At 39.2% G+C, this 27,943-nt stretch overlaps 1 protein-coding gene across 2 annotated transcripts in view; it reads left to right on the top strand.

Moving 5' to 3' along the window:
- The window catches only part of RNF38 (ring finger protein 38), a 129,619-nt gene that overhangs the window by 33,688 nt on the left and 67,988 nt on the right, over positions 1-27,943 (top strand). For both annotated transcript variants that reach the window (XM_040267417.1, XM_040267341.1), the window contains exon 2: positions 17,763-17,833. The gene's annotated coding sequence lies outside the window, so the exon portion shown is untranslated. The remainder of the gene's footprint in view (positions 1-17,762; positions 17,834-27,943) is intronic.

Genomic DNA, 27,943 nt, shown 5'->3' with positions numbered 1-27,943 from the left:
CTGTGGACAATCCATTTAACATGCTGCCCTCTAGGAGCTTAAAATCTATTTGGAGATAATACACATAGTATGTAAAAACAGTAAAAGTCTTACATAAAAATAACATTTTAAGGCATCTACAGAAGAAGTGGCATAGGTCTTTGTTTGATAAATTGCAGATAAAATTATATAAGCAGTTTTTTGAAGGGTTGAAGTCTCTTTCAACCTAGACTCGTGTTTCTGTGCAGAGGTATATCACTCCATGTAATTCCCTTGGTGTGTCTTTTTCTGGGGAGGAGTAGCTGATCTTATTAGAGAATATGGGCAAGGAACTAGTCAGGGCCTACCTCTCATTCTCTCTCCTCTCCCCTTTGCTGAACAGCCAGCCACTGGTAGCCTGTTCCTCTGACTTTTCCATAAACAGACCTCCCTGTGGGGAAACCTGTGGTTTCTGTGACTGTGATGGAGCCAGTAAATTAGTTCAATTCAGTAGTGAAGTTTTAGGAAGACATTGTTGCTATGCCTTTAAGTTACATTTTAAAACATGGGCTTTACCTGTAATAAAACTTACAGTTTGATCTCCATCTGTTTGGCTTTTCTGTCTTATTTCTTAATTATTCCAGAAGTGGGTAGGATAGGTAGCTGGGAGGAAGGGATTTTATTTAATGATCCCCTAAACCACTGTGGTAACAATTGCTAAAATGTTCTTAGGGAACATGATTCTAGCTTTTTTGAGGTATGAGTTGAGTATTGAGAGAGAGCAGAATTCAGGTGGGTTTTGTTGTTGTTTTATCGTTTTATTTATTTACTTTTGGCTGTGCGGGCTCTTCTCTAGTTGCGGTGAGCGAGGGCTACTTTCTAGTTGTGGTGTGCGGGCTTCTCATTAGGTGCTTCTCTTGTTGTGGAGCATGGGCTCTGGAGCACAGGGCCTTCTGGAGTTGCAGTTCCCGGGCTCTAGAGCACAGGCTCAGTAGTTGCGGTGCACGGCTTAGTTGTCCCGCAGCACATGGGAACTTCCTGGATCAGGGATCAAACCCATGTCTCCTGTATTGGCAGGCAGATTCTTTACTACTGAGCTACTAGGGAAGCCCTCAGGTAGGATTTTGGAAGTGTGTTGACTTGAGAAAATGCAGGGAGATAAAGGTGAGTTCAAAGAACAGGAAGTTGATTGCTGGCTTGAGCAAAAGGCTTCAAAAGATGTTGGTAGTGATGATTGTCCAGGACAGATTGTGTAGGACTTTGAATGCCTGACTGAGAAATTTGACTTTTTAATCTTTTAAGTAGCAGAAAGCAATTGATGGATCCTGTGTAGGGGAATGATAATGTTAAAGTGACACATTAGGAAAGAATTTTTTGAATTGATGTTTCAATATAATATAATACATAAAAGAATATATTATCATTAGTATCTAAGAGCCGGCTAACATTCAGTGGTAACACGTAATGTTCACTGTAAATCATTTTGGAAGCACAAATGATTTAATATACTGGGAAATAATCTTTCTTGAAGATAGTCATTCCTTAAGTAGCTGTGATTTCTTTGAACAGAAGGCTGCTTCAAAAGCTGATTCAGATGGACTTGGTGTCATCTTTTAGTGTTAGAATTAACTCCCCAAAGCAAGCCTTTTTGAAGGAGGTGTAGCCTTTTTTTTTTTTTTTTTAACTGAGGGATGTTTTTATTAATGTGTGTTGGACTGTTTGTAGTCTCTGGCAAAATAAAATGAGATGAGAAAAATAGTTTTGGAATCTGTCCAAGGTAATGTAATTCAATATTAAGAAAGATTTGGCAGAGTAACCCTGAACAGGTAAAAAGCCTGCTAAATGAAATTACATAAATTACATCTTTACTTAGCAGCTGACATTCATGGAGAGGTTGGGAGTATGGCATATATAGATGGCTGAGGTCACAATAGGTGCCTACCAATGTGGGCAAAGACCATTTTGTAACCTCAACAGTACAGTATGAAATAGAGAAGGTGCTCCTTTTCCACTGAGCTTTCTGTTTCTCATTATTTCTTCTGCCGCTTTCTCCTCTACCCACTCCAGGACCCCATTCCCCTACTTCCTAGCCACTATTGTGGTTACAGGGGCCATGCCCAGCTTTGCCTTGGCTGTGTTAGATTGGCTGGCAGATGAAACCAAAAATAAGTCTGTCTGTGGGATTTTCAGGACTGTCAGACCATGAGCTGCTTTAGGAAGATAGGGTAGAAAGGTTAAATCAGTATCTGGGGTGCTTTGTGTTAGTATTTTTATTTTAATTATACAGGTAATACTTTTTTCTCTTTTGTTATTAGTTTTCAATTATGCAAGTAGTGCTTGAAGATGCAGACAATATAAAATATGTAAATACCCCCAGTCCCATTATCCTTTTCACGAATAATTACTGTTAACAGTTTGTATATATTCCTGGATAAATGGGACCTTTTTGTATTTGTTTATTGTTTTGCACCTTGCTTTTTTTCACTTCATGTATATTTGTGGTCTTTCTATGTCAGTAAGTTTCATGAGGTCTGCATAATAAGTAGATCATAGGAAGGAATAGCAATGATTTATTTAACCACTTTCATATTGATGAATGCTGGTAAGATTTTCCCAGTTACAGGCTATGCCAGTTTCTGGAGGTTTTCTTTGATATGTTTTAAGAATAACTACTTATTAACTTTTTAGTGCCAGACAATGCGAGGTTTTCTATATACATCATATAAACTTTGCAATAACCTATATCATAGGTGTTACACCCCTTTCCAGATAAGGAAAAAAATTAAAGCTCACTTGGCCAAGGTCTCATGGTCCATGAATGGAAGAACAGGGGTTAAAACCCAAGCCTGTCCCATCACAAAACCTTGCTTCTTTTCTACTTTTCAATTCTAAGAATATATTAACAAGTAAAAAAAAAATTTTTTTCCACCAGTGCTGATGTTAGAATTAGCTTGAATATAATTTTTGTGTTCTAATTTAAAATTCATTTCTTGTTTATTTGTAGTTTTCCTCTCTGTTGCTTTTCATGCATAGCTCTGTTCTGCATAGATTTGAAATATGGCAATATAAAGTGGCTCTTGTGATCATTATATCTGTTTCTTTCACTTTGTGGGTTAGAGAATAACAGTATACTGTGTAGCAGTATTCAAGACTGAGAGAAATGTGTAGTAATTTTTTTTTTCAATTCAAGTACAGTTGATATACAATGCTGTGTTAATTACTACTGTATAGCAAAGTGATTCAGTTATATATACATTCTTTTTTTGAAATTCTCTTCCCTTATGGTTTATGATAGAATATTGAATATAGTTCTCTGTGCTATATAGTAGGACTTTATTGTTGATTCTTTCTGCTAATCTCAACCTCCCACTCCATCCCTTCCCCAAGTCCCTTCCCCTTGGCAACTACTAGTCTTTTCTCTATGTCTATGATTCCATTCCTGTTTCATAGATAGGTTCATTTGTGTCTCAGCTTAGATTCCACATGTGAGTGATATCACATGGTATTTGTCTTTCTCTTTCTGACTTACTTCACTTAGTATGATAAACTGTTGTTGCATCCATGTTGCTGCAAATGACGTTGTTTTGTTCCTTTATTATGGCTGAGTAGTATTTCATTGCATATATGTACCATATCTTCTTTATCCATTCATCTGTTGATGGACATTTAAGTTGTTTCCATGTCTTGGCTATTGTGAATAATGCTGCTGTGAATGAAGGGATGAGCAGAAGACGTAAGTAGACATTTCTCCAAACAGGAAATACGCACGGCCGATAGGCACATGGAAAGATGCTCAGCATTGCTTATTATTGTTCAGTCGCTCAGTCGTGTCTGACTCTTTGCGACCCCATGGACTGTAGCACGCCTTGCTTCTGTGTCCTTCACTATCTGCTGAAGTTTGCTCAAACTCATGTCCATCATGAGTTGATGATGCCATCCAACCATTTCATCCTCTGTCATCCCCTTCTCCTCCTGCCGTCCATCTCTCCCAGCATCAGGGTCTTTACTATACCTATGGCTGATTCATGTTGAGGTTTGACAGAAACAGCAAAATTCTGTAAAGCAATTATCCTTCAATAATAAATAAAAAACAGCTATATGGCCAGAATGAGGTGCCCCCTCACACCAGTCAGAATGGCCATCATTAAGTCTATAAATAACAAATGCTGGAGAGGGTGTGGAGAAAAGGGGACCCGACAGTTCCCCCTCCTGTTTGTGGGAATGTAAGTTGGTGCAGCCACTCAGGTAAACAGTATGGAGGCTCCTCAGAAAACTAAAAATAGAATTACCATGTGATCCAGCAGTTCCACTCCTGAGCATATATCCAGACAAAACTATAATTTAAAAATTCTAAAAGACACATGCACCTAATAATTCTTAAGCTTCTGATTTCTGCATTATGAAGCTTTTTACCTTGTGTATTGCTTTGCCCTTCCCCAGAGATGCTCAACATTGCTGATGACTGTTGTTCTAATAATTATCATACTAAGAGAACAAGAGAGGGCATCTCTCCCCAAGCAGGGGAAGATGTCAGGCCTCATACCTAGCCAGTTGAGTAGAGAGAACTTTTTTCCTTCCAGTTAGGAATGGCGTTGACAGTTCCCCCACCTCCCTACCTCTTTGACTTTGTGGAAGTAAATGTATCTGAGAATGAGTGTGCTTTCCTATCTCCAGGCCTTTGTCCTAGCTGAATGAAAGCTTTGTACTGTACTGTGCTTTATTGACTGTCTTGAAACTCTTCCTGCTTGTAAGTGGATTGGGATGAACTATGGAGAGAGGAATCTTGAATACTTGGTATAGAGCAGTGAATCTAATTGAGAATCCTGGACTACGTTGAAGATCTGTTTAAAAAAAAAAAAACACTCACTGGATTGCCTTTGCACTTAAGGTCTGAAGTTAACCATCTTGACAAGCTATTTTAGGCTTTGTTTTCCCTTCGTGGGTTGAAAGTTGACTGAAGCCAGGACCCATGTTTTTGCTGCTTTTACCCTCCTTCTAACACCAAGCTCAGTCTGACAGCGAGTAGCATTAATTGGCTTATCACTCATTAGATGATAAGTGGACACTATTTTTTAGGTTGTTGCCCTTAGAAAGCTTTGAATTTGAGTGGAAAAGTTTAGTTGCACAGATGGAGGATAAACATTTTACAACCAAGGATGTTTGCGTAATTTTAGGAGAGATAGCAACAGTAACTGACCCAAGTTTAGGTAGATTTTCCTCTGAGTTGGTTTTATGTACTGGCATTTATATTTGGTCTCAGTAACATATACGACTCATCTGATACTGGGTGAGAAATGGCATCTTGGATAGTAAGGTTGACAGGTGAATTCTTATTCTTCTTGCCTTACTCAGCTGAAATGCCAGGAGAGGGAGGGAAGGGCTGGCCACCTGCCACTGCAGCCTGAGTGGCCTTTTAAGTAGCCACTCCTATCCTATTTGCTTCTTCAATGTTCATCTGTGTAGGGGCAGCAAAAAGGGAAGAGGAAGAGCCTGACTTCTTGCTCCTCTGGTGGTAGAAACTGCTTTCTCTCAGAACTAGCAAGTCAGGAAACAAACTTCAAAGATTAGTGACCCAGGTTGCCATGGCAAGGCTGAAAGATGGATCACTATTCATTTTTATAATATTTATTCTTATGTTCCCATTCTTTAGAGCTAATCTTAACTGTGTCTTTTCCTGCTATTGATTGTGCTTCTGTAAATTAGAATATTTCCCAAACATTATAGAAGAAAAAAAAATGGATGTAAATGAATCTAAGATGATTTTTTATCTATCATTACTATTTTAATAATGGGCAGTTATCTTTTAGAAAAGGAACTGAGTGGTCTGACTCTTTCCAAACTGGATTGAGCCCTCTTTTCATTTGGATTACCAGTTCAGTGTCAGCTTTCCCATGGAGACCGTTTGGTGCATCCCCAGATACTTTACGATGAACTTGACGCAGATTTTTACTTTCCTACTCACTCTTAACATTTTGGTACCTTCCTCATAAAAACAAGACAGAACACCCCACTACCACTCGGGAGCAAGAAAAGCCTAATTTTAGTGGAAGGTTTGTCTATAAAACGTTATTACACAATTATGAATATACACACAGAAGGCTGTCTTTAGCATTAACAGCTGACAGCATTATATGGGAAGCTTAATATTTAAATGAGTTGTTTTGTGATTTGAAACAGGTGTTTTTTTTTAAAAAAGATAATTCAGAGAAGTTTTTTAAATTTTAGTTGATTTACAATGTTGGGCTAATTTCTACTGTATAGCAAAGTGACTTACTTATACACACATATACATTCTTTTGTATATTCTTTTCCATTATGGTTTGTCCGGGAGATTGGATATAGTTCTCTGTGCTTAACAGTAGGCCCTTGTTGTTTGTCCATTCTCTATATTAAACTTCACATCTACTAAACCCAGACTCCTAGCCCATCCCTTTCCCACCCCTTTCCACCTTGGCAGGTCTGTTCTCTGTGTCTGTGAGTCTATTTCTGAAACAGGTGATATTTTTTAAGAACTAAAAACCTGTAAGCCCCAGTATATAAGAAAACACAGAAACCTAGCAAGAAACTAGGTTATATTTGTTGCCTAGAAAACTCTACTCTCCTTGGGAGAGCTTACTTATTTCTGAAATTTCTATGACTGATCATTTTGATCCAAACACAAAATGTGACATAATTGTGTTGGAGGACTGGACGAGATAGGAAGTGGAACAGGAGGAATGGAAGAGTTTAGTTGTCTGATAGTAGTATGACCGAAATTAGATAGTGAACGTGTTAGTCGCTCAGTTGTGTCCAACTCTTTATGACCCCATGGACTGTAGCCCTCTCGGCTCCCCTGTCCATGGAATTGTGCAGACAAGAATACTGGAGTGGATTGCCATTTCCTTCTACAGGGCATCTTCCTGACCCAATGATTGAACCCAGGTCTCCTACACTGCAGGCATGTTCTTTACAGTCTGAGCCACCCGTTCAGTTCAGTTGCTCAGTCGTGTCCGACAAGGAAGCCCTATAAATAACATAAAATTTGATAGCCAAGCAATAGTCATATATGCATATTATGTAGGAAAATTGAGGTCACTACTGGAAGGAATGCCTAAGAGATTTGTTCATGCTTGCCTCTGGGAGGGGAGACTAGAGACCGGGTGGGGTTGGTAGTAGAGTTCTATTTTCATCATAAACCACTTCATTCTTTTTTATTTTTTAAACTTAAGTACATGACTAAGCTTACATTTACAAGATGACATTTCACAGAATTGACTGGGAAATGCGTCTTTATAGAATTTGTTAAAATATAAGATAAGTGAAAGGCAGAGAGAGACCTTTACTTATATATATACCATGTCACTAGTGCCTAGGATAGATCTGACACAGTGGGGTTTGATAAATATTTATGGAATGAATAAAGCAATTGCAGAAATGAAACTTCTGGAGTATGAATGAGATTAGAACCTTCAGGATAGAAGGCAAATGCTGTCTGCTGAGCTGTAAACTCCATAGAGCAAGGGAGTTTTTTGCTTGCTTTTTGCTGTGTCTTATATATGGGTGTCTGCTACAGAGTAGGTATTCAGCAGATGCTCAGGGCTCGCTTTTAAATGGATTATTCAAGAATTATAGCCTTGAGGGCCAGAAGTAAGGGTACTTCCCTCAGTTTGTGTCTTGTTGCATCTATTCAATTGAAACATACTCCCTCCCTCACTTGATGGATCCTTTGTTAGGCATAAAATCAGAGCTAATCAATTGTGCAAAGTCTTTGTATTCAGTAAACTTTTTTAGTAGCGCTTTCTATGACCAAAACTTGGCATTAGGTTCTGCAGAGGTTATAAAGATGAATAAGGCTCAGTCTCTTGACTCCAAAGAAAATATAATCCAGAAGGGAAATCAAATTTCTATGCATTTAACTGTTATACACAAAACGTATTATGAGGCCTGAGCAGCTTGTGTGGGAGAAAGGATGATGATTCAGGAAGGCTTCCTTTCCTTTCTATCCCCGTCTATTCCTACCACCCTGACTTTCACTCTTTTATTTCATTTCTACCTAACTTTGTTTCTGCGTTTACTTAGTGCCTGCCATGAGCCAGGAATTGTGCTCCATGCTAGAATATGAAAAGATAAACTAAGGATCTTATGGGGTGATTGGAGAGACATGTAACCAAAAAATGACAGTATGATTAGTGCAATTGAAGAGTTCTAGTGAAAAATTAAGGAATTAGGCAATGTTTCACAGGCATATCAGCAGCCTTGGTTTGAATAGAAGTGTTATTCATACACCATTTCTTGAATTCCTATGTGCCAGGCACTGTGCTGCGAGCATTTTCATATATTTTACCTTAATAATAATCCTCAGAACAACTCTGAAGTAGATGTAAGTAGATATAACTATACCCACTTTAGAGCTGAGGAAGGCATATAATATGCTGAATGACTTGCCTTAGATCACGTATTCAGTAGATGACTAAACTGTATCTAGGCCTGACCCCAAAGTTCATTCTATTCAAGAAAGAAATAGAAATGTATAATGATGTAGCCACTTTGGAAAACAGTTCCTTAAAAGGCTGAGAAGAGGTCCGTGTGACCCAACAGTTCCACTCAAGAGAAGTAAAGCAAACATCAATGCAAAAATGAATGGCATAACAGCACTATCGACAATAGTACCGAAGTGGAAACAACCCAGATGTCCAGCAGTTGATGAATGGTTATGCACACACTGGAGTATTATTTTGTCATAAAAAGGAAATGAATTATAACATGGGTGAACCTTGCAAACGAACATTAAGCTAAGTGAAGGAAGTCAGTTATTGTACAAAAGCCACATTTTATGAGTTCATTTATATGAAGTATCCAGAATAGGCACATACACAAGCTAGACTGGTGATTGTCCGGGGCTCATGGAAGGGAAAAATAAGGTGTAATGGCCTTAGGTTTCTTTTTAGAGTAATGAAAATGTTCCAGAATTGATTGTGATGATGGTTGCACAACTTTGTAATATACTTTAAAAAAAAAAAAAAATCAACCTTTGGGACTTGCACTGCAGGGGCCTGGGGTTCAATCCCTGGTTGGAAACTAAGATTCTGCCTGCTGGGACTTCCCTGATGGTTCAGTGGTTAAGAAGTTGCTTTGAAATGCAGGGTAAGTGGGTTCGAACCCTGGTCAGAGAACTAAGATCCCACATGCAGTGGAGCAAATGAACCCTCGAGCCACAACTAGAGAATCCATGCACTACAACAAAAGACCCTGCATGCTGCAACTAAAATCTGACACAATCAAATAAGTATTTTTTTTAAAAAGATCCTGCATGTCATGTGGTACAGCCAAAAAAAAAAAAAACAACAAAAAACCCAACTTTAAACTTTACACTTTAAATAGATTAATTGTATGGTATGTGAATTATATCTCAACAAAATTGTTTAAAACAAAATATCTTGGAACTCTGAAATTGAGTTTTCTGCTCTTGGTAGCTAGAAGTATCATTAAGATCTTATTGTAAAAGTAATTAAGCAACTGAGTCACTTACAGAGTAAAACTGGCTTTTTCCTCACATGTTATTTATCAAAGTTTACCTTACATTAAAATTACCTTACATTACCTGGGCTTCCCAGATGACACGAGTGATAAAGAACCTGCCTGCCAATGCAGGAGACCTAAGAGTTGTGGGTTCCATCCCTAGGTAGGGAAGATTCCCTGGAGGAAGGCATGGCAACCCACTGCAGTTTCCTTACCTGGAGAGTCCCATGGACAGAGGAGCCTGGTGGGCTACAGTCCATAGGGTCACAAGGAATCGGACATGACTAAAGCGACTTAGCAAGCAAACAGTTTATATTAGTAATGTCTTAAAGTGTATTAGTTAATAGAGTTTGTCTAATAAGTTTTTTTTTCTTTTCTGGTGGTCCTTTGTTCTTTTTTATTTTCTTCCTGCTTTTTGACTGTGCCAAGTCTTCATTGCTGCTCAGGCTCATCCTCCAGCTCCGTGCGTGAGGCCTGCTCTCTGGTTTCAGTGCACGGGCCTCTCCCTGCAGTGGCCCCTCTCGCTGTGGAGCGCAGGCTCCAGGGCAGGCAGGCCTCAGTAGCTGCGGCTCCTGCGCTAGAGCACAGGCTTGACAGCTCTGGTGCAGGGGCTTAGCTGCTCCGGGGCGTGTGGGATCTTCCTGGATCAGGGATTGAACCCATCTCTCCTGCACTGGCAAGTGAATTCTTTACCACTGAGTCACCAGAGAAGCCCTGTCTAGTAAGTTTTAAATAAGTTTTCTAAAAATAGTGCAGTCTGTTCTGCAAGTTCATTTGGAGAAAACTTGAAACATTAAGGATAGATGAGTAAGTAAAGTTGGATTTTAAGAACTGGGTGATACTAAATCTTTGGAACAGATATCTTTTGGAAGTTATTAGTTGGTTGTTAAAACCTGGAACCTTTGTGACACTTTTCTTTGCAGCTGTGCTATAGACTCTGGTTTCCCAGTACCAGTTGTGAAGGCTACTGCAAGTGATATGACTAAAACCCAGCAAGATCATGCTCTAGAGTGTAGCAGTCTCCAGGCCAAAGATTGGATATGGCTCAATATGTTTTCCTGTCCCTACTATAAAATCAGTCACTTTTACTCTTCTGCCAGAGTAAAAGGAAAAGAGCCCTAAAAAAAGCAGTATATGGGAGCAGACCCAAAAAATCAGACTCAAGTGCTGAGAGTATCTTTTAGACAGTAATTACAGTGACAGTAAGTACAGGCAAAGTGCTGGGGCTGGCTTTTATAAAGTCTCCCTGGCTCTCTCAGTATAGAGTGAACAAGACGTAGCTTAGGGTTTTGTTTCGTTTTTTTTTTTTTAATTGAGTTCAAATGCTTTTTAATATCTATGCCAATTATTTGAATTATTTGGAAGGGTTGTTAATACCTCAGAAAACAGGACCAAATTTCAGAATAATTAAGTTGTATAGAATACCAACTATGTGAAGGGCCTGTACCACTGTCCTAAAGAATCCAGAAGCTACGTAAGACCTAGCATCTTTTATCTAAATTTCACTGCCTCCTTGTGAGAACTTACAAATCCATCTGCCAGAATCAAAGAATGAATTCTGCCTTGCTATCCTGTCTTCGGATTATCAAGGAGATTCTGTCAGGACATGACTTCCATCATAGCCCACTTCTGACCCAAGTTAATCACTTGACATCCTTGGGACGTATGGGAAATAACTGTTTCAAGCCTTGATCATAACGTTGTGTACTTAAATGAAGTGAAAGTTTCTCAGTCGTGTCCAACTTTTTGTGACCCTATGGACTGTATAGTTGACGGAGTTCTCCAGGTCAGAATACTGGCGTGGGTAGCCTTTCGCTTCTCCAAGGGACCTTCCCAACCCAGAGGTTGAGCCCAGGTCTCCCGCGTTGCGGGCAGATTCTTTACCAGCTGAGCCACCAGGGAAGCCTTTCTGTACTTAATTGGTGTAATAAAAGCCCTGGTTAGATCACTGAAACATGAGGTTCAGTCCTTACCTGCCCATTATTGGCCTCAGGCCAGGCCAGGTCAGTGATTCTGTGTCTGTACTCCTAGTGCTTGGTATGTTAGAGAGACATCACCTTTGAGGAGTTTCATGAATGTGGCAGGCAGGCGCTCATAGGTTGGTCTCAGCGGCTTTCTCCAAGGTACTTTTGTCGGAAGTCATTATGGATTTGGACTAGAGCTTAATAACAAAATGAGTAGAGTAAAAATATCCCTGCCTACACGTAGACTAACAGTTGCATCTTAGCAGAGATGCAACAATTGCCACTAAGATCATTTTGTAGACAGGGTCTCAAAGGAGAGAGAAGGTAAAGAATAGTTCAACTCAAGAATCCTGCTTGTAGTCATGGGGGTGCTGTTGGAGCCCCCTGTATCGCATGGCTCCACTGTATGGCTTGTGGGAGCTTAGCTCCCCAACCAGCGTTCCAACCTGTGTCTCCTGAAGTGGAACTGCAGAGTCCCAACCACTGACTGCCAGAGAATTCCATCTTTTTTTTTGAGTCTTTTTTTCTTGAGTTTGCTTGTTCTATTTGGTCTAGTATTCCTAGGGATACTTGAAGCTAGGCCCCCGTTTTTAACAGATATCATGGAAAATCAGAATATATGGATGAGCAAAGATAAGAAAAAAAATTTCCTCCTGTCACCCAAGGACTATCATTGTTATATCATAGTGTGTATTCTTCTGAATGTTTCCTTCACATATCTGTGTATGCATGTATTTGTTTAACCATCATGAAATCATACTATTCATATTCTTCTTTACTCTGCTTCTTTTAAACATTATTTCAGTAAATTTTCATCTCATCGAATTTTACCATATTCAGATTTTTCCAATTATCTCCCAAATACCTTTTTAACTGGTTTATTTAAACTAATATGCAGTCTGGTATGCACATTGTATCTGATTATTTCTTTTAATCTAGCACAGTTCCTATCTTTTCTTTTTCCTTTTAGAATAATAATAACACTGACTTACTGAGAACTCCTGCAGAACCAACTTTTGGATGAGCTGATTGCTTCCTGTGATGTCTATCCCCTGTGTTTCCTGTAAACTGGCAATCACATCCAATAGTTTGATGGAGCCAAGGAAAGTATTTTTTGCTTGATTACCAAGCAGAGGTGATGTCTGAATTTCACAGTGTATCACATCAGAAGTCACATCTGGTTGGCCCACTGATAATGATGCTAAGATGGGTGATTGGATTAAGGTGATGGGATTTTATCTGTTTATGGTGTCCTTAGGTTCTCCCTGCAATGACAGATAGTGTTTCTTTGGCAGTTTACAAACTCCCATCAGCCATTCACCTAACGATTTTAGCCCTTGGTGATCCTTGCTGGAATCAACCGTTTTGTGCAAAATGATGTTTTCCAATTTTGAAATTCCTTCTTTATGTGTCGGCACTCTTCTATAATATAGAACTAGGGCTGTTCATTTAGTCTAAAAGGTAGGATAAATGCATGCTTTTTAAAAAGATACTATTAAGGAACTCCTAGATTTTCATGAATATGAAGTGTTTGGGTTAGTTACAGTCTTTTCTTATTTTTGTGGTTTTTTTTTTTTTTTTCAATACTTAAACTGATAAAACTTTGGCCAGTGGGAGCTGCTGCTTTTGGTCCTGTAGAACAGGACTCAGAAAGCAGGTGGTGCTTTGGTTGGTTCTGTTGCTCTTGCCATTGTCCACTTTTGTAGCTTAAAACTTTCACTTTTAAACACCTAAATCTTTGGAAATGCCTTGGTGATCTAGTGGTTAGGATTCTGCGCTCTTACTGCCAAGCGCCCAGGTTCAATCCCTGGTCAGGGAACCAAGATCCTGCAAGCTGTGTAGTGTGGCAAACAAACAAACAAAAGCACAGAAATCTTTGTTTATGAGGTGACAACTGCTAGCTATTGAGTCTAGGAAATGCTTAAGAGAGGCCCACTTCATACTGCTAGACTAACACACTGCCATTACAGTGCACTGAGGAATAATTCTAACTGTTCAAAATGCAGCATTCATGACAGCTTAAAGATCCCTAACCATTTTTAAAGAGTTGTGCACATTTTGCCCAGGCCTCTGCAGTTCAGTTTTGTGGTTTCATGCCTCTTCTTTTTTATACTCAGATTTCAAGGAATTTGCATGTATCTCAATGTTTTTTTCTGCTGATGTTTATTTAAGAAGATTATATGTTTGTTTCACAAACTTAATACAACACTTTTCTCTTCAAAGCAATGTGCTGAAGAGTTTCAGTTACATTCCAACTATCCTTGAGAGAAGATGACATTTGGAAAACCATGCTACATGACAGCAAAGGAGATGTGAGTTCTAGATGGGCCTGGCATTAGGAGACAATATTACTGTGTATAAAGAACTGTTAATGGTCTTGTTTGACAATGTTTTAAGTATATAGTGGTGATGATTGACAGTGTTTCAAGTATATAACATACTAGCATGATAATTTGCTACAAGTGTGTATTTATTGTGTTTTTAGCTCCCTTTTAGGAAAGAAAAAGCAGTAGGAGATATGATCAGATAGATCTAGGATACCCAGGTCATATGAGACCTTGTAGATGAAGGAGTAAGGACTTTGGATTTTATTTTGAATGGGAGAAGTAACCAAGGGTTTCAGAGGAGGAGTGACATGATCCATCTGAACCTTGAAAAGCGTCATTCATGCTACAACATGGAGAACAGACTTGGGAGGTGGTAGGAAAAGTTCATGGGGAAAAGTAGAACTAAGGAGACTAGTCAGGAAACTATCACATTAGTCCAGGTGTTGGCTTAGGTAGCAGCAGTGAATGATGCTGAGTAGTTATATTTCAGGCATATTTTTGAAGTGGGACCAACAGGATTTGCCAGATCATCAAATGTGGGATGTGAATTAAAGAGAGAAGTTGAGGAAGATGCCAGGGGTTTTGACCAGAGATGCTGGTGAATAGTTATGCCGTGTACTGAAACTGAAAGTAGGTTTAGAGGACAAGATCAAGAGCTCAATTTTGGACATGTTATGTTTGAGATGAGGCTTAGATATCTAAGTGATATCAAATAGGTAGGAGGATATAGAAATCTGGATTTCCTTGGAGTGGGAGGTGGGAGAGCTGGGGCTTGGAAATTAAAATTTTGGTGTCATTAGCCATGGGACTAGTTGGGATCACTAAAGGAGTGAATATAGATAGAAAAGAGAAGTCTGAGGATTTACCCTTGGGACATTCCAACCTTTATAAATTGGGGAGATGAGAATTGAGCAAAGGGGACACAGTCAGTGATGTAGGAAGCTTTCCTGAGGCCAAGTGAAGAAAGGGTTTCACGAAAGAGAGTAGGGTCAGCTGTTAACCTTTTAGAAGTCTTACACTTTTGTGTTTTATGTGATCCATTTTGTGAAAAATATGGTCAGTGTCTAGGTTCTTTTTTCCCCCCCCTTTGGTATGTGGATGTCTGTTCATTTACTTTTAATGCTCTCTTTTGGAGGAGGTTTTTAAGTTGCTAAATTAGGTATCTTAATCTTCATTTTTCCAGGTTCGTGGAGTCCAACTTTTAGACAATGGTCTCAAATGGTGGTCTCCCCCACAGTTGTTAGATGGTATTATGTGAACTATTTCCAGCACAGTTTCATTCTTCTTAGACTGTGTCCAGCAGAAATACACATAACATCATACCTTAAATATAACGGTTTTGCATAAGGGTAGGATAAATGTCTGTTTTGGTACCTCATTGAAAGGTATCTAATGTATGCTTATATTTCATCAGTTCTTAGGATTCTTTTCACCAGTCTGATTTTAGTATTGCATGGTGTTAGACTAATAGGAGACAGAAAGTATAATTTTTACCAACTTCTGGAGACACATCTACCAAATCTTTGACAGAATAGTTTGTTGTGACTAAATTTGTCATTCTATATTCTCCCAGGAGATTGTAGTATTTGGAGATATTGTTTTATTTATATATATATATATATATATATATGTTAAATATGTTAACTGTTACTATTAGTACCCGTGGGAACTCTATGGTTTATATTATTCTTATCCGTAATTGAACCTTTTTGGCAACTGGACCTTCTCCCACCTTATCCTTCCCAGAATTGTCATCCAGTGGCAAAAACTTGTTAAGCTTATTAATGTTTCTTTCTTTCTTTTTTTTCAATTGGAGGATAATTTCTTTACAGTGTTGTGTTGGTGTCTGCTGTACAACAGTGCAAGTCAGTTGTAGCTCTCTCTCTATATCCCACCCTCGGAGACTCCCTCGTACCCCCAATAAGTTTATTTCTGAAAAGTAGAAATTGATAATAAATATTTGCAAATGCTTTTTCAGCATCTTTTGATGTGATCAAACTTTCTAAGATTGGTTCTTATGCTAATACTTTGTTGATAAATTTTGTTGAATTAATTAAGGAATCAGGCTTTTGTTAGGACAAACGAGTAGATCATGGTGACATACTTACTATATCACATATGCAGTTAGTGTGCTGTAATATATATGTTTATGTTTAGCATTTTTATTCTTGTGTTTGAGGTTAATTTGTTTTCTTATTTTAATCCTCTTTGTATTTTATAATCAGTATCATATAAAATGGGAGACAATGGTTTATATTAGGAAGTTAGGAATGTCACTGTCACTGGGATTATTGAATCTGTACATTTGAAGATGTTACATTTATCTAGTAAGGACTTTTTTGACCGTACTGCGCTTGTGGGATCTTAGATCCTTGGCCAGGGATTGAGCCTGGGCCTCTGGCACTGAAAGTGCTGAGTCCTAACCACTGTGCCACGAGGGAATTCCCTTAAGACTTTTTATCTTTTATAACTGTTAATAATTTCCTCTGTTATTGCCAATTATATTCTCATTTTCTTTTATGAATATATAAGGCTAATATAAAAGTCTATCTTTAAAGTCTAAAGAGTTATTTCAGTAAGTGTAAAATAAAAATTTTTAGTATTAAGAAAATGTGTCAAAGTTTAGTTGGTAGCATTCTTTCTCAAGGATGTGGAATACTCGGACATCTGAAATGATGACATTGTCAGTTTTATAAAATATGGTACCTATCAGTGTAACGTCCACAGGAATGACAGTGGGGTATCTTCTTAGGTTCACCTAAACACTTGCACATTCAGACTGCTAAAGCCACCATAGTTCTCACTTGGCAACACTATTCAGAAGGATATAGGACAGAAACTGTAACTTGTCTGTTAGATAAACTGTAAGACAGTGGGAGTCCTTGCAGCAGTTCATTCTTCCTGAAGTACTCTTCTCACAGCTAAGACTCCAAGAGATAAGATCCACGTTGGGTGGTGCAGGAAACTCCGTGGGCATGGTTTCCAGGGTCTTTTGCCAGGGACATACATGCCTAATTACTTACATCTCACCACACTCAGAAGTTCAAGAACATGGCTCCCTACATTCTGTCTTCTTCCAGTCCAGATGCAGGTTGCTAATTTGGTAGTTTCTGTCATAAGCAGTGTTGCCAGACAACATAGGTGGCATGCTATCTTAATCAGGTTCACAAGGATTAACCCAAGGTTAAATTCTTACATATAAGGAGAAGGGGTTTTGCTCAGTTTGGTCCACAGTCATGCTTGCTGATTTTTTCACTTATGCCTTCTTGTTTTATACAGTATCATCTTTTCTTACTCCAAGATTATTTTTTAAATAGGCATTTTCTTTTAAAATTGGTTTTACATAGATCTTGAGCCATCATTTTCTGTATGGTGAGGTAGAAACTAAAACTTTTTTCAGATGGCTTATCAGTTGTTCCAGTCATTTATTGCATGGTCATTTGTTTTCCTATTGGTTAGAAATGTCACTGTTGTCATAGAGCAGTTACTAGGAGATAGTTCTTCAAGTTAACAAATGGTTGGGTATATTAAAAATGTATATTTTTAAAGTAATAAAAACCTGCTTATAATCGTGTGATTGTGTATTAGATTGTGTTACTTGTATGCTGAGAATTTATAGTGTCAGTTTTTTTCCTTAAAGCAAGTATATGTAGTCTAAAAATCAGTATTCTTTTTTCTAAACAGAAGTTTGCCTTATTGAAGGCTGTTTTGCTTATTTAGATGGCCTTACTCAGAAAATTAACCACTCAGTGTAGTGGAAAGTGGTGAATTAAAGAGTTTGAATAATGGGGTTCTGGTTTCAGACCTGCTGTTTCACTGACTGCTCCTTTGTGCAAGTCAGCCTGTCTGTGTTTTGTTTTGCTCAAACTGCACGAATAACAATCCCTATCCTGCCTATTTCCGAGTATTGTTGAGAATTAGATGGGATGATGGATATAAAGGCACATGTAATTGGTAAAGCAGCTTAAATGTAAGGAATTATTGCATCTTAACTTTTCCTCCCTTTCTCTTGTAGGTAGTGTTGGTGCTTCTTTTCAGTGCCAGTCCATCCATCACGACCATATTTGTCATGATGACAGTGACAAGGTGAGGTCCGTGTTGATGTCTACAATGTTGAAAATGCATGCTGCCCTGTATCACTGAATTCACTTGCATAACTCGAGATGTAGAGGCAGGAGAGTGTGACTTGGGGGGCACAGTGTTGAGATACAGAGGGCCTTTCTGGTTTGTTGCTGGGTTGTTAGACTGCTCCAGAAAACTTGCAGGTAATTCCAGGAGGTGGGCTGGACTCCTGATAACCCTTCCATTTCCTTACCCCCATTCCTGTCTCTGTCACTGCACTTCCTCTTTTCCTGAACAGCCTGGATGGATTATCTTAATATCTGAACAGGTGTTTCCAAAACTGATAACTATCTCAGCAATTTGTGTGTGTTTCCAATTTGAAATGTCTTCCACATTCCAGTTTGGTCTGTTTTGTAGTTGACTATTATGGCTTCTTATACTTACTCTTTTTTTTTTTCCCGCTCCGTTTCCAAAGCCCAATTTAAATGTTGAGGATTGAGAATGGAACCTGTCTGATTCATGCCCCAAAAAAACCTGCTTTAGGCTTTTTTTTTTTTAAATCAGGTCCAGTCTTTTGGTATTTTGCTTCTGTTCTTTTATCTCTAAAGAAACTGATCTTTGGGGGCTTTTCAGTACTCACGAGCACCCGTGATGGCCCAGGCCTTGAAGTGAATACTAACGTGGGCTTGGTGTTTGGAACCTCTGGCTGCTGATATTGGAAGGGCTTAAATTCAGTCTTTTCCATCATCAGTTTCCAGTGGTTTCCCTCCCATTTCCTGTGTCTTGTGTACAGGAATGTATCGCTCCCTTGGTAGTTTCCCCAGGCAGACCAATCCAAGTGATGTTTTTCTCTGCTGTTTTAATCAAGATCCTCCTCCCTCATCCTGTTGGAGCTTGATCAAGAAGTTGGTTGAACATTGGGATTTTCCAAATGGCCTTTGTTCTGTGTGTTGATCTCTCTATGAGCTTTGCTCAGTCAGATTTTGGTCTGTTTATGGAGAGAGTGGTATACTTTTAGTATTCCAGATTCTCTTATTATGATAGTAATCCAGAGGCATGGGGTTAACTTTTAACTTCTTTCAGAAGCAAGTCTCTGAAAGAGACTTCTAGACTATATAGTTAGCTCCCTAAAATGTAGTATATCACAGATTTTAGAAATAAGCATCTGAAAGTAAGACCAATGATAGAGACAAAAGGCAAAGTCACTTTAGGTCAATAATACTATGAGCCGTTGTGTTACATAATTGTAAAGATGTGTGGGGGTTACATTTTCTTTCCCCTGCTCAGTATGATATGCCTGTATCCATGGTTCACTTGCAGTGGAGAAGACAGGTTTAGAGTCTAGAGATGAGATTTCTGTCCACCTCTGCCACATGTTCTTTATCTACTTTAAAATGATTTTCTTCCTAATTTCTGAACCTTTGTATGACTGATTTTGTGCTTTTAGGATGCGGTCTCTCCTGAAATACATGGGGAAAGGGAAGAGAAATTTGAGGGATTTTGTCACTTGATCAGCCTATCAAAGAACTGTCAGAAACTGCTCTGCTCTCCTCTCTCTCCTGCCTACCACGCATATATTTATGATTGTCTCCCAGAGAGAAATGGAGAGAATGGATCAGGGTCTCTTGAATATATTTATAATTTATTCAACTGAGTCAGTCAGCAAATAATATTTGTTGATTGGCAGCTATGTTTCTAGGCACTTAGGGAATACATCAGGATACAAAACAAATAAAGATTGCTATTTTTTCATGAATGTGCAGTCTGACTGGGAGGGTGGCAGACAATTAAATGTAATATGTTGTACAGTATGTTACAGTAAGCACAGTGGGTTGCAGAAAATGTACAGCAGAATAAGTGGGATGAGGACCACCAAGAATTGGGTGGTATAGATTGCAGCTTTGAATAGGATCATTAGACATCATTCTGGGAAGGAGAGTGGTAGATAGGATAAGAATCAGATCATTATGTTTGTAGCAGCTTCTGACTTCTTTCTTTCTATAATAAATGGATATTGGTTTTGCAAAGCAGCAATGAAACGTGCTCCCTGATACATGCCACCTGGATTATGTGTTCTTCTCTCTCTCTCTCTCTCTCTCTCTCTCTCTCTCGCTTGCTTGCTCGCTCTCTGAAAATTGACAGGATTATAGAGCACAGCTAATTCAACCCTGTTTTTAAAATAAACTTGGAAGCTGTGATCCCAGTGGAGAAAAAGACTCCATTCCAGGGAGTCACCCTGGAGTGCTAGGGCTAGATCAGTTCTTCTATCCTTGATATAAGCCATGTAAAATAATTGGTTATTTCTGAACACATTTTCAAAACACATTGATGCTTACTATCCTCACTTAACTTTCATGTGAGGTTTGCATGGTTCATTTCTCAGATTTGGAAACAAAAGTTGATGTTTTTAAAGTTGTCTGAGTTTTAACTAATGCATGTGTGATGGAGGTGAAACCAAGGAGTAAAAGGGATGTTGTACATCTCTTCTATAGCCTTGCAAGTGGCAAGCCCTCAAATTCCATGATTGAGCTTGTTTTCCAACTTAAGTTTCTCTGCTGCTGTACATCAGCTTGACATAGCTGGAAGGAGCTGATTGCAGCTCTGAGGTTTACTGTTGAATACTGTGAGTTATATACTTTCATGTTCAGTTTATATTGGGCATAACAATTCACACAAAGCCCTCTAGGAATATTTTTATATTCATTTATAATGTCATATCCCATAATTTCCAAGTAGCAAACATCAATTATATATTTGAGTACCTACTATGAACTAAGCATTGTTTTAGGCATTGGAGACAAGTATAGTGAGCAAAACAGACAGGAATCCGTACTCTTAAGGAGCTTGCTTTCTCTGTAAATGGTTAGGGAGATGGCAAAACATAATTACAGGTACTGTTAGTTCACTTGTGTTATGAATAATAAATCAGGTAAGGGATATAGGAGTATTTGGAGAAGATTGCCCTCCAAACACCCTTTGAAATAGGGATTCTTTTATTCCCATTTGTAGGTGAGGAATGTGAGACAGATTAAATAATTTGCCCAAGATTACCCAGTTAGTAAGTAGTAAACAGGGATTCAAACCCAAGCTCCTTAATTCCAGTGTCTGTATTTGACCAACTGAAGAAATCTGTTCCTAATGTCATTTTACATACTCAACTCTGACAGGCTCAGAGAAAAATGTATCTTCTAGTGAAGGCCCTGGAGAACCACAGTGAATCAAGTCAGTTGGCAGGCAGTTTGGGCCTGTCGGTTTTTTCTTGTCCAGCTCTTTTGACATCCAAAAGAATTCATGACTGTTTGTAACTCCAGGCCTCTCTAACCTGACAGCCCTGCTTCATACTCAGAAACCACCTCACATTGTGTGTTGTTGTATTGCACTGGTCGAATGTGATGGTTATGACAAAAAAATATAAAGAATAGGGGAAATATGTGATTATGATAGCATATGTCTGTTTCACTTAGGTATTGAAATTAACCTAACTCAGCTAATGTACCTGAGATACTTGGAATTAAGTAGTCATTCTCACAGTAATTACAAGCCTGGCATGGGGGAATAGGTCTGTCTTGAGGATGAGGTAAAACATTGAATAGTCTGATAAGAGGAGACTTCAGGTGAGAGGAATTCATGTGTAGCCTCAATGGTACACTTTTCTTGTGTGGCCTGGCAATATGTCTGGGAAAGCTGGCCATTTGAGAGAAGGAAGTGGGAGAGTTCTTTCAAAACTGCATGTATGTAAATGGCTGGTCAGAGCAGAAGTCCTTTCTGGACAAAACTTCCTTGTGCTGGCCTTCAGTCCTTTGGTCATGGAAGAAGGCACCCATCCGATTTGTATACGGTGTTCCTACACACACCGCTTTCAGAAAGGTGGGAGATGTGCTGTTTGCTTTCATGACTGTATACTTCCTTTTATCTTTTAAATATTCAGGGTTTTTTTTAATACATGGTGATTAAAAAAAATATGCAGCACTATGTTCAATCCCTCTCCCCAGAAGTTTATAGCAATTGGAATTTTAGTATTAAGTTATATAGAGTATTTTTCATCCTTGCAAACAGTGGTGTTTTAGTAGATTCAAAGAGTTGTTCCTCTATCTCCACCATCGAATTTAGAACACTTATCATTACTACCCCCCAAGAAACCCATACCCTTTAGCAGTCATTCCCCATTATTCCTTCCCCTCAGCTCCTGGCAACCACTAATCTTTCTGTCTCTGTGGATTTGCCTGTTCTGCACATTTCATATAAATAGAATTTAAAAAAATGTGGCCTTTTGTGTCTGGCTTCTTTCACTTAGCGTGATGATTTCATGGTTTGTCTATGTTGTAGCATGAATCAGCACTTCATTCCTTTTTATGGGTAAGTAATATTCCATTGCGTGGAGCCAGCACATTTTGTCTGTCAGTTCCCTAGTTAGTGGATATTTGTTTCTGTGTTTTGGTTATTATGAATAACACTTTTATGAACATTTGCCTGTAAGTATGTTTTTGTTTTTACATGATTTTAACATTTTGAGGAGCTGTCAAACTCTTCCAAAGTGGCTGTACCATTTTGCATTCCAACAAATGCCTGAGGGTTCCAGTTTCTCCACATACTTGCCAAAACTCCTTTTTCCTGATTGTCTTTTAAACTACAGCCACTGTAGTGAGTGTGAAGTAGCATCTCATTGTGGTTTTAATTTTCATTTCTCTAGTGACTAACTATGCTGAGCATCTTTTTATATGTTTATTGACCATTCTTAAATGTCTTCTGGTCAGTTAAAAAATGTCAGTTAAAAGTCTTTTTATTGTTCTTGCCCCTTGTGCTTTAAAACAAAAGAGAGAAAAACAAAACCAAATCTCCCTGTGCCCCATATTATATAGTTACACGTGTTTATTAGGGAAATAGAAATAGATTGTTATAAGTAGATAGATACACCATCTTTCAGTAGATAACGCTCTTAACATGCTTTTTTTTTTTCCTTTAAATTTTTCTTTGCATTCTTTGCACAGTTAAAACTAAACTGCACTGATTATCTATGGTTGTATAATTAATTATCCTAAAACTTAGTGGTGCAAAGCATGTCTCTTAGTTTCTTTCATGGCTCTTGGGTTTTCTGTGCTCAGCTAGGTGGCTCTTGCATGGAATTTCTCATGCATTTGCTGTCAGATGGTGGCTAAGGCTGGAGTCATCTCAGTGTCTTCACTGACATGTCTGGTGGTTGATGCTGATTGTTAGGTGGGACTTCAGCTGGGGTCCTCAGCATGAGCACCTATAGGTGGCATGGGCTTCCTCACAGTATGGCAGCTTGGTTCTAAGAGTGACCAAGAGAACGAGGCAGGTGCTGTATGGCCTGGCCCTTTATGCCTAACTTCAGAAGTCATAAAGCTTCACTCCTACCATAGTTGCAGACCTGCCCAAATTTAAAAGGAGGGAGCATCGATCCCACCACTGGGGAAGAATGTCTACATAATGAGAGAATAAGGGATGGGAGAACTTATGGTCCTCTTGAAAAGTATAATCTGCACATTATATACACATGAAACATCAATTGGCTGCATAATGTGCACTGTAAGGATACATGGTAGTTTATTTAACTTGTCTATAACTGTGGAGCTTTAGGTCATTTTTTAAAAATTGTGCATTTATTCAGTTTAGTTCAGTCGCTCAGTCGTGTCCGACTCTTTGCGACCCCTTGAACTGCAGAACGCCCAGCCTCCCTGTCCATCACCAACTCCCGGAGTCCACCCAAACCCATGTCCATTGAGTCGGTGGTGCCATCCAACTATCTCATCCTCTGTCGTCCCCTTCTCCTCCTGTACTCAATCTTTCCAAGCATCAGGGTCTTTTCAAATGAGGCAGCTCTTCCCATCAGGTGGCCAAAGTATTGGAGTTTCAGCTTCAACATCAGTCCCTCCAATGAACATCCAGGACTGATCTCCTTTAGGATGGACTGGTTGAATCTCCTTGGAGTCCAAGGGACTCTCAAGAGTCTTCTCCAACACCACAGTTCAAAAGCATCAGTTCTTTGGTGCTCAGCTTTCTTTATAGTCCAGCTCTCACATCCATACATGACTACTGGAAAAACCATAGCTTTGACTAGACAGACCTTTGTTGGCAAAGTAATGTCTCTGCTTTTTAATATGCTGTCTAGGTTGGACATAACTTTCCTTCTAAGGAGCAAGCGTCTTTTAATTTCATGGCTACAATCACCATCCGCAGTGATTTTGGAGCCCCCAAAAAATGAACTCTGACACTGTTTCCCCATCTATTTGCCAGGAAGTGATGGGACCAGATGTCATGATCTTAGTTTTCTGAATGTTGAGCTTTAAGCCAACTTTTTCACTCTCCTCTTTCACTTTAATCAAGAGGCTCTTTAGTTCTTCACTTTGTGCCATAAGGGTGGTGTCATCTGTATATCTGAGGTTATTGATATTTCTCCTGGCAATCTTGATTTCAGCTTGTGCTTCTTCCAGCCCAGCGTTTCTCATGATGCACTCTGCATAGAAGTTAAATAAGCAGGGTGACAATATACAGCCTTGACGTACTCCTTTTCCTATTTGGAACCAGTCTGTTGTTCCATGTCCAGTTCTAACTGTTCCTTCCTGACCTGCATACAGGTTTCTCAAGAGGCAGGTCAGGTGGTCTGGTATTCCCATCTCTTTCAGAATTTTCCACAGTTTATTGTGACCCACACAGTCAAAGGCTTTGGCATAGTGAATAAAGCAGAAATAGATGTTTTTTGGAACTTTCTTGCCTTTTCGATGATCCAGCAGATGTTGTCAATTTGATCTCTGATTCCTCTGCCTTTTCTAAAACCAGCTTGAACATCTGGAAATTCACGTATTGCTGAAGCCTGGCTTGGAGAATTTTGAGCATTACTTTACTAGCACGTGAGATGAGTGAAATTGTGCGGTAGTTTGAGCATTCTTTTGCATTGCCTTTCTTTGGAATTGGAATGAAAACTGGCCTTTTCCAGTCCTGTGGCCACTGCTGAGTTTTCCAAATTTGCTCACATATTGAGTGCAGCACTTTCACAGCATCAGCTTTCAGGATTTGAAATAGCTCAACTGGAATTCCATCACCTCCACTAGCTTTGTTCGTAGTGATGCTTCCTAAGGCCCACTTGACTTCACATTCCAGGATGTCCAGCTTTAGGTGAGCGTGAGTGATCACACCTTTGTTATTATCTGGGTGGTGAAGATCTTTTTTGTACAGTTCTTCTCTGTATTCTTGCCACCTCTGCTTAATATCTTCTGCTAGTTAGGTCCATACCATTTCTGTCCTTTATTGAGCCCATCTTTGCATGAAATGTTCCCTTGGTATCTCTAATTTTCTTAAAGAGATCTGTAGTCTTTCCCATTCTATTATTTTCCTCAATTTCTTTGCATTGATTGCTGAGGAAGGCTTTCTTATCTCTCCTTGCTATTCTTTGGAACTCTGCATTTAAATGGGTATATCTTTCCTTTTCTCCTTTGCCTTTGGCCTCTCTCCTTTTCACAGCTATTTGTAAGGCCTCCTCAGACAGCCATTTTGCCTTTTTGCATTTCTTTTTCTTGGGGATGGTCTTGTTCCCTGTCTCCTGTACAATGTCATGAACCTCCATCCATAGTTCATCAGGCACTCTATCAGATCCAGTCCCTTAAGTCTATTTGTCACTTCCACTGTATAAGCATAAGGGATTTGATTTAGGTCATACTTGAATGGTCTAGTGATCTTCCCCATTTTCTTCAATTTAAGTCTGAATTTGGCAATAAGGAGTTTATGATCTGAGCCACAGTCAGCTCCTAGTCTTGTTTTTGCTAACTGTATAGAGCTTCTCCATCTTTGGCTGCAAAAGATACAATCAATCTGATTTCGGTGTTGACCATCTAGTGATGTCCATGTGTAGAGTCTTCTCTTGTGTTGTTGGAAGAGGGTGTTTGCTATGACCAGTGCATTCTCTTGGGAGAACTCTGTTTATTCATTTAGCAAACATTTATAAGTGCCTACTCTATGCCAGGCATACCTGCGTCAACAGAGTACCATGGTGAAAAGACGGACAAAGAAGGTCCTTTGCAGGGCGCTCTTTGTGGAAGGAGCAGAAAATGAACCGTACATTTAAACAAGTAAATAATCAGATACTGTAAAGTACTGTGCAATTAGTTGAGCAGCTGGCTATTCTAGTTAGGTATTGCTGCTGCTGCTGCTGCTAAGTCGCTTCAGTTGTGTCCTTCTCTGTGCGACTCCAGAGACGGCAGCCCACCAGGCTCCTCCGTCCCTGGGATTCTCCAGGCAAGATCACTGGAGTGGTTTGCCATTCCTTCTCCAATGCATGAAATTGAAGTTGCTCAGTTGTGTCCGACTCCTAGCGACCCCATGGACTGCAGCCCACCAGGCTCTGCCATCCATGGGGTTTTCCAGGCAAGAGTACTGGAGTGGGTTGCCACTACCTTCTCCGAGTTAGGTATTAGGGAAGGCCTTTAAGAAGGTGACACTTAGGCTAAGATCTGACAGATGGAAAAGAACAAATCAAGAAAATCTGGGCCATAGAACATTCTAGGGAGTGGAAACAGCTAGTGTAAAAGTCCTGATAGAAACAAACAGAAGGAGAGCTGATGTGCTCCAGCAAGGCGCATGAGGGTAGAAGCGGTTGAGATGAGGTTGAAGGGGTGGGTACAGACGAAACTAGTGGATCTTGGTGAGTCAGGGAAAGAAGTGTAGATTTTATTTTGCCTATATGGGAGGCCTTTGGAAGGTTTTAAGCAAAAGAGTGACATTATATATTCTTTTACAGTATCCCTTTTGCTGCTGTGATAAGAATTTTAAAAAATTATTGTAAAATCTGCAACACAAAATTTACCTTCTTAACCATTCATTTAGGTGTATAGCTCAGCAGTGTTAAGTATATTCACATTGTGCAGCCAATCCCTAGAACTCTTTTACGTTGCAAAATGAAAGCTATATTCATTACACAATAACTTACTCTTCTCCTCCCAAGCTCTGGCAATCACTCTTCTACTTTGTCTCTTTAATTTGAGTGCTCTATGTACCTAATATAAGTGAAGTCATATAATAGTTGTCTTTTTGTGACTGACTTAGCATAATGTTGTCAACATTCATCCATGTTGTAGCATGCTTCAGAACTTCCTTCCTTTTAAAGGCTGAATAATATTCCCCTGGGTGTGTATAGCACATTTTTAAAATTCATCCATGGATGGCTACTTGGGTTACTTCCACGTTTTGGCTATTGTGAATAATGTTGCTAGGACCCTAGGTGTACAGATACCTCTTTTAGACTCTGTTTTCAACTCTTTGGGGTATATGCCTAGAAGTGGAATTGCTGGATCTTTTTTCCCGCTATTTTTAATGTTTTGGCGAACCACTATTCCGTTTCCTGAAGTGACTGCACCATTTTACATTCCCACCAAGAGTGTACAAGGATTCCAGTTTGTCCACATCCTTGTCAACATTTTTCTGTTTTTGTTTTTTGTTTAATAGTAGCCTCCTAATGAATGTGAGGTAGTATCTCATTTTGATTTGCATTTTCCTCCTGACTAGTGATGTTGAACATATTTTCATGTGCTTATTGGACATTTGAACTTCTTTGGAAAAACACCTATCCTATTTCAATCCTTTGCCAATTTTATAACCAGGTTTTGGTTTTTGCTTGGTTGTAGTGCTTTATGTCTGTGTGCTTGTGTGCTAAATCGCTTCAGTCGTGTCCAGCTCTGCAACCCTATGGACTGTAGCCTGCCAGGCTCCTCTGTCCATGGGATTCTCCAGGCGAGAACTCTGGAGTGGGTTGCCATGCCCTCCTCCAGGGGATCTTCCCAACCCAGGGATCAAACCCACCTCTGTTATGTCTCCTGCATTGGCAGCAGGTTCTTTACCACTAGCGCCACCTATAGTTCTTTATATATTCTGGATATTAATCTCTTATCAGATATGACTTGAAAATATTTTCTCCCATTCCATAGGTTCCCTTTTCACTCTGTTGCACTGATGTTTTTATTTTGAAGTAATCCAAATTTATCTGTTTTTTTCTCTTGTTGCCTATGAGTTTCAGAATGAGATCTTCCTTATGTATATTCTAAGATTATAGTGGTTTTCTTTTGTTGGAATGAGGAAAAGGGACTTCCTGGTCATCCAGTGGTTAAGATTCTGCACTTCCAATGC

The sequence above is a fragment of the Oryx dammah genome, unplaced genomic scaffold (genome assembly GCF_014754425.2).
Source record: "Oryx dammah isolate SB20612 unplaced genomic scaffold, SCBI_Odam_1.1 HiC_scaffold_1, whole genome shotgun sequence".
Classification (NCBI taxonomy): domain Eukaryota; kingdom Metazoa; phylum Chordata; class Mammalia; order Artiodactyla; family Bovidae; genus Oryx; species Oryx dammah.
This window is presented reverse-complemented; position numbering and strand designations above follow the sequence as displayed.